We start from the raw sequence: 6,083 nt of genomic DNA on the forward strand, positions 1-6,083 counted from the left end.
AATGTCTTGCTTGCTCTGTGTCTGATGTTCTGGCAATGTTTGTTCCAGCTCAAGTCATGAGTGATTGTCACTCCCAGGTACTTGTATTCCTGTGCCTTCGGTATATGGACATTGTGGAGATGATACTGGAAAACGGAGGGATTACGTTTCCGGGTGATAGATAGGACGGCACATTTCTTCACATTGAAGCTCATAAGCCAAGTTGAAGACCACGTGGATAATTGCAGGAGGTCTTGTTGTAGTATGTGATGGTCTGAGATTGCATTTATTTCTCTGTAAATGACACAGTCATCAGCAAAGAGGCGGATATTAGACTGGATATTATCTTGTATGTCATTTATGAAGAGGAGAAAAAGAGTTGGTCCTAGTACTGAGCCTTGGGGCACTCCAGACATGACATTCTTCCATGTGGACTTGGAACCATCAACAACCACAGCTTGCTGTCTGTTGGTGAGAAATGACATAATCCAGTTTAGTGTGTCGCCCGTTATGCCATAATAGTGAAGCTTGGTACACAGACGTTGATGGGGCACCCGATCGAAGGCCTTCTGGAAATCCAAGAAAACCGATCTTCTTCTTCTTCTTCTTCCGTAAGAGTGACCACAATCAACTTGCTGATTATTCTGTCACTTTCGGGGAGGTCTAAGTTGTACAAGTCTTCAAAGGGTTCAAGTAGTTGCCGTAGTAATCATCATCCAATGAATAAATAAGTAACCAATAAACTGACAAGTCCATCAATAATAGTAATAATAATAACGATAATGATAAAAAAAGAAAAGATCTGGTGGTAGTAGGCTCCTACTACTGCACTGACTGTGGTTAGTCCTATGTAAATTTATAAGATATTTTTTTAGAAGTTATGTGTGTATAAATTTCACCGCAATTAGATCTAAATTTAAACCGACAGCGGTACCAAGATCCGATCACACGAATATGGATGCGTGGGACTGAACAGCATTCGATTTCTTTCCCAGTCATCTAAAAAGATACTAGAATACCAAATACAAATGACTGTGTTTGCAAGAGTATGCACAGAAGAAGATACTTCATGGTGCACTTACTTCCTTTCGATATATTTCATATCCGTTATCTTTGCCTTTGTTGTGATAATGTTGTTGAGCGTCCACTAAACGGTATCATCCCCGACGAGGCGCTCCTTCACTTCGCGTTGTTCGGGCTGTTCGTACACTTTACACTCTCTCGCGAGATCGCGTCCACAAATTTTTCTCCTCTACTGGGGAAAAGCTCTTTGGCGTCCACTAAATTGTTTGTACACGGCAGACAATTATGAATCAGCACATTAGGCCATACATGAATTGCTGCTTTTGTTGTGCAAATAAAGGCGCGTCATTCAAGGTTCAAAGTGATCCAACAGATACCGCACCATAAAGCTAACGTATACATATTTTACATTATGATAAAGTTTCAGTACACACGGAATTTGAACGAGCATCATCCGGAATATCACATGTACCGTGCAGCTGCTGTAACTACCTAGCATCTATGATTATAATTTAGACATTAAATGATAATGATAATAATGATAATCAATATCACTGTTATTATCATCATCATCATGTCAACATCAGCATGGATCATCATCATCATATCTTAACTATAATGACAAAATACAGCGGAACTGTTTTTATTTACACAGTTAGCATTATTGTGATCATACATTTCCTAATACCTATGATTTCTATAATTTCTCCTCTCTCCCTCTCTCTCTCTCTTTCTGTCTCTCTCTCTCTTTCTATGTTTCTCTGTTTCTGTTTGTCTGTATTTCTTTCTTTCCTTTTCCCTGTCTGATTCCTCTTTTTTCTACCTCTGTCTGTCTCTACCTTTTTTCTGTTCTCTTTCTATCTCCCAGTCTATCTGTATCTCTTCATTTCCCCCCTCTCTCTCTACTGTCCTTCATTCTCTCTCTCTCTCTCTCCCTCTATCTGTCTGTCTTTCTCTCTTTTTCTATCTTTCTCTGTTTCTATTTGTCTGTATTTCTTTCTGCCCTTATACCTGTCTGCTTTCTCTTTTTTCTACCTCTGTCTGTCTCTACCCCTTTTCTGTCTCTTTCTCTTTCTTTCTCCCAGTCTGTGTGTATTTCTTTCTTTAAACCTCCCTCTATCTGCCCCTCCCTCTCTCCCTCTCTCTCACTCTATCTGTCTTTCTCTCTTTTCTATTTTCTGTGTCTGTATTTCTTTCTTTCCTTTTCCCTATCTGATTTCTTTTTTTTTTCTACCTCTGTCTCTACCTTTTTTTTTCTGTTCTCTTTCTATCTCCCAGTCTATCTGTATCTCTTCATTTCCCTCTCCCTCTATCTGTTCTTCATTCTCTTTCTCTCTTCCTCTGTCTGTCTTTCTCTCTTTTTCTATCTTTCTCTGTTTCTATTTGTCTGTATTTTTATTTTCCCTTTTCTCTGTCTGATTTCTCTTTTTTCCACCTTTTTCTGTCTTTCTCTTTCTATCTCCCAGTCTATGTATATCTCTTTCTTTCACTCTCCCTCTATCTGTCCCTCCCTCTCTCTCTTTCTCACTCTTTCTGTCTTTCTCTCTTTTCTATCTTTCTCTGTTTCTGTTTGTCTGTATTTCTTTCTTTCCATATACCTATCTGCTTTCTTTTTTTCCCTGTCTGCTTGTCTCTCCCCATTTCTTGTCTCTTTCTTTATCTGTCCCTCAGTCTATCTGTATCTCTTCATTTCCCTTTCTCTTCTTTGTTTTCATCAATCATATTTCACTCTTATTTACTTTGTTACAGCTGTTTTGTATTTTTCTTAAGTTATTTGCAACTTTGTATTATTGAATTGATAATACGGTGATATTTATGTCTTTACATCGGACTCTGATACCAAGAGTATGGGTTGTTGAGTAAAATAAACCTTCAACATCTCTCTGTCTCTCTTTCTCTCTGTATCTTTCTTCCCCTTTGTCTGTCTGTATCTCTTTCTTTCTCTCTCCCTAGGTATGTCTCTCTCTCTCTCTCTCTCTTCTCTTTCCCTGCCATTCTGTCTCTTTCTCCTACCTTCTGTCTTTCTGTCCAAGTCTTTCTATCTCTTTCTCCCTCACACTGTCTGTCTATTTTTTCCTCCTCCTCTCTGAATTTCACTTTCCCATCCTCGCTACCACGTACACTTGTACTTTTAAAGAGAAATGAAACCCAAGTATACATGTCAATTGAATTAATGCAGCAATCTTAGTAGCACACATCAGCAAAGTTCATGGAACATCGGACAATCCATAAAAATGTTATGAATTTTTACATCTTTGGTGCAGCCTTTGCTGGATGACAAGACTACTACAGTGTGTGATGTCATGTATGTATCATGATATAAAGAAAATATAAAGAGAATTCCCCAAAATTTCATTTTTATGTGAAAGGTTCACATTCCTTCGACTTGTTAATGACATATGTTACAGCAATATCATTCCCCTTACTTTCTGAGAGAAGTAAGTCAAGTTCTCTTTCATCATACCACAAAATTGCAAATACGTTGAATTTTCTTCATATTTCTTTATTTGCTAATACATGATGTCACAAAGTAGGCCTATTGTAGACTCTTCATCCAGCAAAGACTGTGCCAAAACAGCAAAAAAATTATAACTTTTGAACAGATTGTCAAGAACAGATTTTCTCCAGACTTCGCTGAAGTGTCCTGCTAATATTGCTGCATTCCCTCGATTTGCATATAATATTTGGGTTTCATTTAATGACACACCACTCTTTATGTCTGAAACCAAAGGAAATCAAAAGCAAACACTACTGTACCTTTTTACAGATTTTCACAACCTATATTTTATTTCTAAATATTGACATAGTGCACGCACCTCTAAACGGAGTTTGTGCACAATTCCCTTTATCTATAGATACACCAGACATTAATAGGAAAGTTTGAGTCTGTTTTCAACACAATGCCACATGAGCAATCTACATATATAAAAAACACCTAAAAATGATGATAATTCTAATACAAGATCATATATTACTGATTCTTCCATAAATATTGCCAAATGAATGAATATATAAGTCAGTTTCTTCTAAACACCTCCATGTATGATACAACGTTATGTTTTAGTATGGACAAGCTTACAGAATGGAAACAGAGCAGTGCATGTTAATGATTGATATAGCGCATGAATTGCAAAAAATGTAAATCTACCCGCACTTCTTTTTTGTTTGATACCTACGATTCCTCAGTTGGTTTCCAAGGAAATAAATGAGCACAATGCATAAAAACTTAATCAGTATGTGGCAGGCAGCTTCAGTCTTAACTGTCATGAAAATTGAAAGCAATATAGGAGAAATTGAAAGCATTCAAAATGGCAAAACACTCCGAAGAGACACTTTCATCTTCAGAGGCAGACAAGGCCCAGTATCATGCACTGTACAATTTTTACTTCATACTGTATACGATGGTTTTACAAACTGGCAAATCCACTCATTAGCGGACCAATCACAAACCCTTGAATCAATTCAACCAACCATGGTATGTAGTGAATGTTATGTATAACTGGGTCATAATAAAACTGCCCCTTCAGTCTGTATAAAGATTTTTTTTCCGTTCGCAGTCCTCTGTTTAATGCATAACTGTTTAGACTATTTCACTTTAAATTCCACTTCAAATCTGTAATGTCACATTTGAAGCTGTAAACTCAAACAATTTAAGTAAAGCTTTGATCAATTCCAGTCAATTACTTGTCAATCACATACTTTTTATTGCATACAAAGTTAGAAAGCCATACTAAAAATGTATCTAATTTCTTTTATGATTCTTATGAGCAGTCCCTATATATAGCATAATATATCCAGTTCACACATATCTATGTGACTGTGTTGAATATACCAAAAGATTTCAGAGCTGAAAGTGGTGAGAAAGAGTGTATGTAAGACTTCAAAAGGCATAGTGTGTTACCTATTGCTCATGAAAGACAGCATGTAAATTGATATAACAAATAAAAATATCAGAGAAAAGTATCAAATTTCAGTGGTAAGAGATTTCTTCACTATTTCAAACTGAATCTCAGTTGCCCTGAACCAACATCAACATCAACTTCAACTGACATCTGGAGAAAAAAAAAATGAGCATCTCCCTAGTTTTTAATAGAACAGGAGATTTAAGTTTCAATCTATGAGTATTTCATGCATACGTTTGTTCTGTACAGCAAGTCGTCGCGTTTTCTGTGAAACCAAACATTTTTTCCAAGCACGGAAACTTTGAAAAAAATTCAAGAAGCCAAGATTTGTGAAATCAAAGTGCACAAGAAAGTTTTTGTTCACGCGAAGCATTGAATGCCAGTTGCCAATCCGCGAAAGCTATCCTGCCGCGAAAAAGGCCGATGGCTCCAACTTGCAAAAGTTTCATGCCGTGAATATTCCTGGTTTTACAGTATCAGTAAGAAAGATTAACAGCCTCACCAGCTTTTCAAACCTTTTAATTCCTATGCCTAGCCATCACTAACGCATTGATATTCAGGTCATACTTCATCTTCAACTACTGCACACAATTCGTATGATCCCAGACGGTAAACATGGTAACCGCTGCTCCAGTCAATTGGTCTTAAAACCCAATGCAGCACCTTGCAAACAAACCCCTGGCAACACATGTTACAAAGAGATTGCTAAAAGAAGGCACGATGTTATAAGGTGTGTCAGTGAAACTTGGACTCGAGCGCCCTCTATTGGGCATACAGTTTGTTGAGGGAGATCCCCTATGTGTAAAAACTAAAAGCCCTGTAATGTAAGACTTTGGGCATTCTTGTGTTGGCAACTGACAAAGACAGTAACAGTTTTTATTGCAAGTCAGTATGAAGCTGTTATGTGACATCCAAGAGTTATTTTCTGGTACTATAAATAATGACAAAAATAATAATGATAATGACAACAATAATCATAATAATATAACAGTTTCACAATGAATTTGAACCCTGGATGTCTCTCTTGTCACATATTACCATGTACTCTCACAAAAGAGATAGCTACGAACAAGGTCATCTTTAAACAGGCACAATGAGCGCTGCATATCCAGACTGTTGCCATGGAAACGTGTGCAGGAGAACCCCTCACTACCTACTGAGACCATTGTGGAAATACAA

This window comes from Diadema antillarum, unplaced genomic scaffold, assembly GCF_040938485.1.
Source record: "Diadema antillarum isolate AM-2024a unplaced genomic scaffold, OU_Dant_1.0 seq00000031_RagTag, whole genome shotgun sequence".
NCBI lineage: Eukaryota > Metazoa > Echinodermata > Echinoidea > Diadematoida > Diadematidae > Diadema > Diadema antillarum.